Source organism: Trachypithecus francoisi, unplaced genomic scaffold (genome assembly GCF_009764315.1).
Source record: "Trachypithecus francoisi isolate TF-2019V2 unplaced genomic scaffold, Tfra_2.0 Lachesis_group2, whole genome shotgun sequence".
NCBI classification, from domain to species: Eukaryota; Metazoa; Chordata; class Mammalia; order Primates; family Cercopithecidae; genus Trachypithecus; species Trachypithecus francoisi.
This window is the reverse complement of record NW_022681465.1, coordinates 8,266,656-8,277,642: the sequence shown is the minus strand read 5'-3', so window position 1 is coordinate 8,277,642 and position 10,987 is coordinate 8,266,656. Positions and strand designations below refer to the sequence as shown.

The following is a 10,987-nucleotide window of genomic DNA, read 5'->3' as shown; positions in this document are numbered from 1 at the left end:
TGTTTTTCTCATCCTTTAATTTTTGGTTTTATGGTCAAATGTTCCGAAGACACTGCTTCTTTTAGGTCAAAATAGTTGACATTTTCATTGCTTCTAGTTTTTCAGTTCCTACTATGCTTACTATGTCCATGAGCGCCACTGACATCTTTGGCTATTTATCATCTCTAGAAAAGAAAAAAAAAATTAAAATTTTAGGATGTAGAATTCACAATACATCTCTTACCAAATCCTCCTTAAGTCCCTAAACTCTCTACCTGGCTCTTACTCCAAGGATCACCCTTTCAGTTCTTTCCATGTTTTTATTTGGAAAATGTAGTTTCCTAACCTTTCTACCCATCCTTCTCATCTATTCTTAGGTCTGCAGCCACAGTGATAGTTCTAAGTTGCAAACCTGATCATGTCCTTCCAGTACTTAGTCTTTCAAAAATCTTCCTACTTCCCCCCAGGGTGAAGCCTGAACTCTTTAATAGGCATCTAAGGACTTGGACCTGGATCCTGTTAACCAGTTAATTTATCTTTGTCTCTAACTCCCTCCCTTCATCTTTCAAGGCACAGTGCAGGACTAAACTCATCCTGAAAGTACTAAGCCTCGATACATCTTTAGGAATACACACATTCATACATGTATACACACATTCATGCAAAGAGAGGAAGCATAGCTTAGTGGTTAACCTACATAGACTGCAACTTGCCTAAATAATCCACTATTTATCTATGTTTTAATAAAATGGATTGCTTTAATACAAATATATGAAATTCATCTATCTTTTCTCTGGAATGCCTTTGCCTGTTCAAAGATTATACAATACACCCATATGTTACAGAGGAAGATGTCCCTTCATTTATAAAAGACAGTTAAGACATAGCACAAAAACTTTAGAGTAGGACAACTCTACCGGAAATATGCTAAATTAGGGTTCTGATTAGAGTTAATGGAATTAACTCAGGTGAGAGAGAGAAAACACTCACCATTAACCTAGGGGTAACAGAGAAGTTAAACTCCAATTCAGAAATAGAGCAGTTCAAAATCAGAATCTAGAGTCAGTCTACATGGGCTTGATCTGGGAATGTGCCCTTTATTATACATGTAACCTTGGCAGCTGCTTGACTGAACTGGTCTTCAATTCCTCATGGAATGAATATAAGAAGTTCTGACAAATGCAATTAGGCAGTGCCTGAAACAGTAGTCCTAAGTGGGTATTTTTGTTGTCCCATTTTTTGAGAAACAAAATCAAAGGCAATTTAATTAAAACTGCAGGTTTCTTGATTTCATCCTAATACTTAGCAAATTAATCAAAGAACCCAAGTGAAATTGCCTAGACTCTCAAAGAGTTCGAAAAACATTTCAAATACAATCAAAATTATCCTAGTTGATGTTCACAGATTATCAAAAGTAAAGCACCTTCATACAGTTTTGATCCTCACACTATCTAAATCTGAGGAGCTGTCAGGAACGACATGTAAGGAAAGATCTAAGCTGAAACTCAAACCACACATGAGGCTTTTGAACTGCGACCAACTAGCAGTTAAAATTAACTTTATGCTTCTCTGTCCACCTAAGGGCAAATTAAACCTTTAAGAAGGCAAAGGCTGAAAACTGTCAACAAACTAGGTATTCATGGGATGTATCTCAAAATAATAAGAGCTATTTATGACAAACCCACAGCCAATATCATACTGAATGGGCAAAAACTGGAAGTATTCCCTTTGAAAACTGGCACAAGACAGGGATGCCCTCTCTCATCACTCCTATTCAACATAGTGTTGGAAGTTCTGGCTAGGGCAATCAGGCAAGAGAAAGAAATAAAGGGTATTCAATTAGGAAAAGAGGAAGTCAAATTGTCCCTGTTTGCAGATGACATCATTATAATATCTAGGAAACCCCATCGTTTCAGCCCAAAATCTCTTTAAGCTGATAAGCAACTTCAGCAAAGTCTCAGGATACAAAATCAATGTGCAAAAATCACAAGCATTCCTATCCACCAATAACAGACAAACAGAGAGCCAAATCAGGAGTGAACTCCCATTCACAATTGCTTCAATGAGAATAAAATATCTAGGAATCCAACTTACAAGGGATATGAAGGACCTCTTCAAGGAGAACTACAAACCACTGCTCAATGAGATAAAATGGGACACAAATGGAAGAACATTCCATGCTCATGGATAGGAAGAATCAATATCGTGAAAATGGCCATACTGCCCAAGGTAATTTACAGATTCAATGCCATCCCCATCAAGCTACCAATGAGTTTCTTCACAGAATTGGAAAAAACTACTTTAAAGCTCACATGGAATCAAAAAAGAGCCCACATTGCCAAGACAATCCTAAGCCAAAAGAATAAAGCTGGAAACATCACGCTACCTGACTTCAAATTGTACTACAAGGCTACAGTAACCAAAACAGCATTGTACTGGTACCAAAACAGAGATGTGGAACACTGGAACAGAATAGAGCCCCCAGAAATAATATCACACATGTACAACCACTTGATCTTTGACAAAGCTGACAAAAACAAGAAATGGGGAAAGAATTCCCTATTTAATAAATGGTGCTGGGAAAACTGGCTAGTCATATGTAGAAAGCTGAAACTGGATCCCTTCCTTACACCTTATACAAAAGTTAATTCAAGATGGATTAAATACTTAAATGTTATACCTAAAACCATAAAAACCCTAGAAGAAAACCTAAGCAATACCATTCAGGCCATAGGCATGGGCAAGGACTTTATGACTAAAACACCAAAAGCAACGGCAACAACAGTCAAAATTGACAAATGGGATCTAATTAAACTAAAGAGCTTGTGCACAGCAAAAGAAACTATCATCAGAGTGAACGGGCAACCTATAGAATGGGAGAAAATTTTTACAATCTATCCATCTGACAAAGGTCTAATATCTAGAATCTACAAAGAACTTAAACAAATTTACAAGAAAAAATCAAACAACTCCTTCAAAAAGTAGGCAAAGGATATGAATAGACACTTCTCAAAAGAAGACATTTATGCAGCCAACAGACACATGAAAAAATGCTCATCATCACTGGCCATCAGAGAAATGCAAATCAAAACCACAATGAGATACCATCTCACACCAGTTAGAATGGCAATCATTAAAAAGTCAGGAAACAAGAGGTGCTGGAAAGGATGTGGAGAAATAGGAATGCGTTTACACTGTTGGTGGGACTGTAAACTAGTTCAACCATTGTGGAAGACAATGTGGCGATTCCTCCAGGATTTAGAACTAGAAATACCATTTGACCCAGCCATCCCATTACTGGGCATACACTCAAAGGATTATAAATCATGCTGCTATAAAGTCACATGCACACGTATGTTTATTGCGGCACTATTCACAATAGCAAAGACTTGGAACCAACCCAAATGTCCGTCAATGATAGACTACATTAAGAAAATGTGGCACATATACACCATGGAATACTATGCAGCTATAAAAAAAAGGATGAGGTCAAGTCCTTTGTAGGGACATGGATGAAGCTGGAAACCATCATTCTGAGCAAACTATCGCAAGGACAGAAAATCAAACACCGCATGTTCTCACCCATAGGTGGGAATTGAACAATGAGATCACTTGGACACAGGGTGGGGAACATCACACACCGGGGCCTGTCGTAGGGTGGGGAGAAGTGGGAGGGATAGCATTAGGAGATATACCTAATGTAAATGACGAGTTAACGGGTGCAGCACACCAACACGGCACATGTATACATATGTAACAAACCTGCACGTTGTGCACATGTACCCTAGAACTTAAAATATAATAATAAAAAAATACATAAATAAATTTGAAAGGAAAAAAAGGCAGCAAAGGATAAAATCATTGTTAGCTCACACATTAAAAAAGAAAATAACGGAATATATCTTCTTCAAGTCTCCGCCCCTAGGGATGAGAACTGCACCTGGCAAACAAGAGGACATTCAACAAGTAGTATCTGTTAAAATAAGTAACTTCCCAAAAGTACTACGTGGAATGCGATATGGTTATTATAACCAAGTTCTGCGGAAACATGGCGTTGAAAACCTTACTGAAGATAACTATGCGCGTCACGTTCCAGGAGCCACATACATCCTGAGGGCTTCCCAGATCAACCCCTCATCCCTGCGTCAGAGCCACAACCCAGCACCACCGTCCCACGCCTGTCAGCGGAGGCCCCAGCCCCGGCAGGCCCAGGGACTACGCGACTGCGGGCGGGGCTTCCGGCCAGGTGGACGCTCGGAAGTTCCCCGGGTCCCGGGGCGCGCCCCTCCCCATCACGTCCCCCGTTCCCCGCGTCCACGCCTGCGGTTTCCCCGGGCCTGGGAAGCGTCTAGAGCCAACGGCGCAGCAGGCAGAGAGGCCTCACACCGCCCAGGGGCTTCCCTGCGCAGAGGCCGACGCGGGGCCCAGGGAGGCGCTCCTGGGGTCCCCCCTACGACCGAGCGCGCAGCCAGCACCCGCGGCGACTCCCCCGAGTCCGAGGGGCGTGGGAACCACGCGGGCAAGCCGGCTGCCCTTCCAGCCCCAGGACGCTTCCCCATCAGGCCAGTGCTAGGCGGGCGGTCGGGACCTGAGGATCGCAGCCTCTGGAGCGCTCACCCGGGCGGCGTAGGCCAGGGACGCCCATGGACAGCGCGACCTCCTCCCATTCCACACACTCGCCCACGCCCAAAGTGCGCATGCTCGGCACCTGGGGCCAATAGGAATCTCGGTCCGGGGGTAGATGGGGCCAATCACAGCACGTCTAGCGTGTGGGCGGTGTCTCCTCCTGTTATGCGTGAGCGGAGCTGCTGAGTTGCGCGTTCCTCGGTTTTTCAGCGGCTAGGGCAGGTGGACTGAAGGCTTGGACGCCCTGCCTCACTGAGCCGGCTCAGCCAGCGAAAGTGTTCCTGGAACGCCAGACACTTAGGATGGGAGGTTCTTTCATCTGGAAGAGGGCCCTGGCCTGTGGAGCTTCCCTCCCTTCTGTCCTGCTGAGTCGTCCCCGCCTCGTCTGGGCAGGCCACCTCTGCCCCATCACAATCCTGTTATTTTACTCTTTCATTATTTCTCTCACTTTCGTATTTGTTAAGTCAAACTTTTTTCTTCCCTAGATATGGCCCCTTAGAAGGCTACCCATGCCTCGACATATCTGACATTTGACGTTTTGCCCAAATAATTGGCCAAAGTCTATTGCCTTTTTTAACTTCTATTTTCTAAAGCTAGTCTGATCCTAATCAACACAGTTTTTTCAACAAGCATGTAAGTGTGCATATTCTAGACATGCGCGGCCTGAGCTTAACCCGTCTGCTACTAACTTGTGTTGTCTCAGAAGATTATCTAACCCCGTGCTTCAGTTCTCATATATAAACTGAAACTTTATAGACTCACTGGTGGCCTGTAAGCCTTAAGTTGAAATATAGAGCCTATCAGAACTGCCTGGCACGTGGTGAAATACTCAAAAGTCAGTATTGTTATTAGGTGCTGGGCAGTTTTCTAGGCCTTGGGATAAAGGGATCGAAGTCCCTGATGGTCTGGTGTTTATAATTTATTGTGGACATTTCGCTATCTTTTTTGGATACAGATCTTTATTTTCATAAACATGGATAATTTTCATTGAGTGCAATGTGATCTCAAATGATATTTTTGTAGTATTTCATCATTATACTTATATTCTTTTTAAAATTTGGATACTGTTGAGGGAAATTGAGAATGACATGATTTTCATAACTTGGTAGAAGAACCTTTTTCATTCATCTGGTGTTGCCACACTGGGGCTCTGGGTGCTTTATGAATTATGTTCACAAGTCATACTTGTGTCCATGGGTCTTTTCACTATAACCACCATAGTTCAGGGTGAGATTTTTCACACCAACTGTAAAAGATTATCTACAGACAATGGTAATGAGCTTGTCTGGTTGGTGTCCTGTTGTTTTCCCAAGTACATACTTGGAAGAGAATGAACAAAAGACTAAAACATGGGTGAATAGATGTTTTGCAGTGAGCTAAAAAAAAAAATTCACTTTACAAGAATAACTGCTTGATATTCTACAGCAGTTCTGCAGATTTCTGAAATGGAAGAAACAGATAGTGATGGAATGCTGCTAAAAGAAATACAAGAGAATAACACCTTCGGTGCTTGTTAATCTCATTTTGAATTTTTTTTAAAAGCTGTCAATTACATGTTTGGTGACTGCTTTGAAAGTTCTGATTCTGTTGCATGTGGATCCACAAGGTAGCTTAGGAAGCGTGATGGCAGAATACAAATTGTCTTAAAAGAGTTCATAGATATTTACAATCTTTGTATTGAAAGAAGTATGATGAAACTCCCTAGGTCTGATTAGGGCAGCGCTGGGTATACAAGGTGAGAAACTGGAAGAATTTACCACACACACAAAAATAGTATGTCTGTGTCTGGACGGAGGGAGAGGAAAACAAAGAACAAAGGTGACTAACATGGCGTACTTCCGGGTTCTTCGTCACCAACTTTCCCGCGCCCGGGAAAGGCACAGGTCAACTGCACAGGCGCAGCATGACATCCGACGGAGGAAATCGAAACCTACCTGGCCGGGCCCACCACACGGCCCTCGACCCGCGGGCATCCCGCCTACCACCCTTCCACTCCCAGGCCCAAGACATAAAAGCCGCTCCAGGCAGGCACCCGGCGTGAACTTCCTCGGCCCCCTCCTCATATGTGGACTTAGGAACCTCCCCTGAGAACGCCGGAGGGACTTCCTCAGCCTCCGCCGTGGGAGACTGGTGAACCTCGCCTCCTCTTTCTTTACATTGGCTACGTAATAAAGTCTCCTTTTATCTTGCCTACTTGCCTTTTCTCTGGCACTGGCTCTGGTGGTCGCATAAAACAAATCAGTCTGTATTAGTCCATTCTTGTATTGCTATCAAGAAATACCTGAGACTGGGTAGTTTATAAAGAAAACAGGTTTAATTGGCTCACAGTTCTGCAGGCTGTACAGCATGGTGCTGGCATCTGTTAGGCTTCTGGGGGAGGCCTCAGGGAGCTTTTATTCATGGTGGAAGGCCAGCAAGAGCAAGAGAGAAAAGCGGTGGGGAGGTGCCACAATTTGTAACTACCGGATGTTGCAGGAACTCCATATCAGGAAGTCAGCACCAAGCCTAAGGGATCTGCCTCCATGACCCAAACACCTCCCACCGGCCCCTGCCTCCAACATTGGGGATTAAAATTCAGTGTGAAATTTGGTGGGAACATATATTCAAAACATATCAGTGTCATTTTATAAAATATTCTGGGCTGAAAAAGGGGATCTACAAGCAACTTTTAAAAAGAAGATAATTAACATCTCTCAGTTGACAGTTTCTAACTTGAATCCTAAATAGGCCAAGTGTGCAGCATACTTGTGGTTTTTGATCAGACACTACCTGTGATCTCTCTTTTTCTCGGTTCTAATAAAGAAATAGATACTAAGTCTTAGAAAATTTCTAATAATTTGGGCACAATAACTTTTTTTTAAACAAAGACCTAGAGCAACATGTTGCTGAACTTTCTGAGCACAGAAAGTCAAGTGATATAGAAAACTGACTCCTGGGCCAGGGGCAGTGGCTCATGCTTGTAATCCCAGCACTTTGGGAGGCCAAGGTGGGCACATCATGACATCAGGAGTTCAAGACCAGCCTGGCCAATATGGTGAAACCCATCTCTACTGAAATACAAAAATTAGCCAGGCATGGTGGCGTGTGCCTATAGTCCCAGCTACTTGGGAGGCTGAGGCAGCAGAATTGCTTGAGCCTGGGAGGCAGAGGTTGCAGTGAGCAGAGATTGTGCCATTATACTCCAGCCTGAGTGATAGAGCAAGACTCCGTCTCAAAAAAAAGAAACAAAGAAAAAGGAAAACTGACCCCTTCAAAATCCATTTTGAATGTAATAGCAGAAAGTTGTTTTCCCCCTTGCAAATTACAGGCATATGTCAGAGATATTGGGGATTCAGTTCCAGACCACCTCAATAAAATGATTATCACAATAAAGCATGTCAGATGAAGTCCTAGACAGCATCTCATTCCACATAAGGCTATTTTGTCTACACTGAAAAACTGTTGTTCAGTGTAGCCACCTTTATCAATGATCTTCTGGATAACTTATGGCAGTGTCTACATTGGCACTTGCTGCTTCACGTTGCACTTTTATGTATGGAGACAGCTTCTTTCCTTAATCCTCATCAGCCAGTGTCTGCCAGCTTTAAAATTCTCTGCAGCTTTCTTATGTCTCTCAGTCATCATAGAAAAGAAGAGAACTGGGGCTTTGTTCTGGATTAAACATTGGCTTATAGGTATGATATGTCTGATTTGACCTATCCAGACCGCTAAAACTTTCCCCAGATGAGCAAAAAGACTGTTTCACTTTCTTCTTATCCCTATATTCACTGAGGTTGCACTTTTAATTTTTTTTCAAGAACGTTTCCTTTGCATTCAAAACTTGGCTAACCCTTTGGAACAAGAGGCCTAGCTTTCAACCTATCCAGCTTTTGACATGCCTTCCTTGCGAAGCTTAATCATTGCAAGCTTTTGATTTAAAGCGAGAGACTTGCAAGTCTCCCTTTCACTTGAATGCCTAGAGGCCACTGTAGGGTTATTCATTGGTCTAGTTTTAACATTGTGTCTCAGGGAACAGGGAGACTTAATGGGAGGGAGAGAGATGGGGAACAGATGATTGGTGGTGCTACCAGAACACACATATTTACCAATTCAGTTTAAAGTCTTATATGGGTGTGGCTCTTGGCACCCCCAAACAATTATAATAGTAACGTCAAAGATCACTTGCCACATATCATCATAACAGATACAATAATAAGAAAAAGTTTGAAATATTGTGAGGATTACCAAAATTTGACACAGATACACGAACTAAGCACATGCTGTTGGAAAAATGGCGCTGATAGACTTGCTCAATGCAAGGCTGCCACAACCATTCAATTTATATATATATGTGTGTATAAAAGACAGTATCTGTGAAGCACAATAAAGCAAAGTGTACAATAAAATAAGTATGACTGAATAAACTTTTAATTTAAACCAAGTGGTTTTCAATTAATAAAACCACTTGGGAAAGTCAGTTACTTGCCATGAAAACCTGCATTTTGTTCAGAAAACTAGAAAATATGCTATTCCCTCATTTTTATTCTTTTTTTTTTTTTTTTTTTTTTTTTTTTTTTTTTTTGAGACGGAGTCTCGCTCTGTCGCCCAGGCTAGAGTGCTGTGGCCGGATCTCAGCTCACTGCAAGCTCCGCCTCCCGGGCTCATGCCATTCTCCTGCCTCAGCCTCCCGAGTAGCTGGGACTACAGGCGCCCGCCACCTCGCCCGGCTAATTTTTTATATTTTTTAGTAGTAGAGACGGGGTTTCACCTTGTTAGCCAGGATGGTCTCGATCTCCTGACCTCATGATCCGCCCGTCTCGGCCTCCCAAAGTGCTGGGATTACAGGCTTGAGCCACCGCGCCCGGCCTCATTTTTATTCTTTTTCAGCATAATATTGTTAAACTCTTAATTCATGTTCACTGATTAAATATAATCTATCTGACTTATGCTAAACACATTTAGCTCTCATTTTCTTCATTAGTTTCAAGATAAGCTGGTTATAACTTAGACTAGAATAATTAATGTTTGAAATTTTGATGTTTCAGAGTCCAGGAATGCTTTATACTCAGCAATGTTTTGACTTTCTTTTCCATAATCATCTAAAACAGAAGTCACGTGGTAAAGCATTTGAACCAGAAGAAAATAGTTAAAGAAACTTAACCATTTTATGGAAAGAGAGGCAGGCAGTTTCCAGAAGAGCAGGATATTTACTGACCTAACCAATGTTAGTCACTTTGGACATTTTCTTAAGAGGGTTAGTTTATAATTTTATATCAAATCAAGTCTACCTAGATATGTCAGATGGCTGGATCTCAGTTAAAGGAAATATATAGTGAGGATAAAGAAAGAAAAATAGATCATATTATTTTGGAGATAAATATAATCATTGAATTAAGCAGAAAATTATTTAAACTAGCAACAGAAGATTCTTGTATATCGATGTGAAATTTTGGGGGAACATAAAAATACAAATCAGTAAAAAGGAACTTAATGTAGATAAGCTTTTCTTTGAGGTGGCAAGGAAAATTGACAAGGGAAACTTCTGACTAGAAAGTATGCGAGTTTCATTTGATCCGATATAAATCTTTCATTGTCAGGTTGAGACACAGGACAGGAATGGCACGAAAGGCAGGATTGAGGGATCAGGGGTAGAAAAGGCTCTAAAGTTGGGAAAATTGAGTCTGGGTCCTTTCATTGTCAGATGGTTCTATCAAGAAGGAACACGAAGAAGGAAAGAAACTGCTATTATTTTCTTCCTTAATGCCCACCCATGTCAGGCCACATACCAGGTACTTTCATTACATGCCAACCATGTGACTTGGGACAAGTTAATCCTCAAGTCATAGTTTCCTTGGAGATGATACTAGTAGAATTGTGTGAGAATTAAGTTATTGAATAAGTTAATACATTCAATACATGTAAAACAAACATGGTAGCACAAAGAAAGTATACTGTAACTATTAATTATAATGATTATGTCTGATTTTGTCACACTATGCTGGTGCCTCACTTTACCTTTGGGGTCTTTTTATTCATCAGTAAAACTCAGGGAGAGGGGGTTAGGTTAGTTGATCTCTAAGATTATTCATAAAATGTTCTGGTTCTTGTGTTTTAGAGAGTGAACAAGGCAAAGAGAATAAAACAGACTGAATGGGAAAGAGACTGGATAGATTCTAATATGTTGAAGCACCCAGTTAAGCAGTCTGTCTACTTGGAGGCTAGGCTTTAAAGCATGTTTTGTTCACTTTGAAATCAGATTTGAAAAAGATTTCCAGTTCTTATCAGATTGTGCTATTGAAAATGATGTTTTGAACCTTTAGTCTAAGATATTTGTAGGCATCGTTTTGGTTAGAAGGTTCATGAACCTTCAGAAAATGTAAATTATGTACCATATACATGTATT

At 41.5% G+C, this 10,987-nt stretch overlaps 1 long non-coding RNA gene across 1 annotated transcript; it reads right to left on the bottom strand.

The window, feature by feature from the left end:
* LOC117064389 lies at positions 1–4,896 on the bottom strand. Its single transcript, XR_004429430.1, has 2 exons — positions 4,597–4,896; positions 1–164 (listed from the first exon to the last, which is right to left on the bottom strand). It is a non-coding gene; the product is annotated as an uncharacterized LOC117064389 (long non-coding RNA).
* Between the last annotated feature and the right edge of the window lie 6,091 nt (positions 4,897–10,987).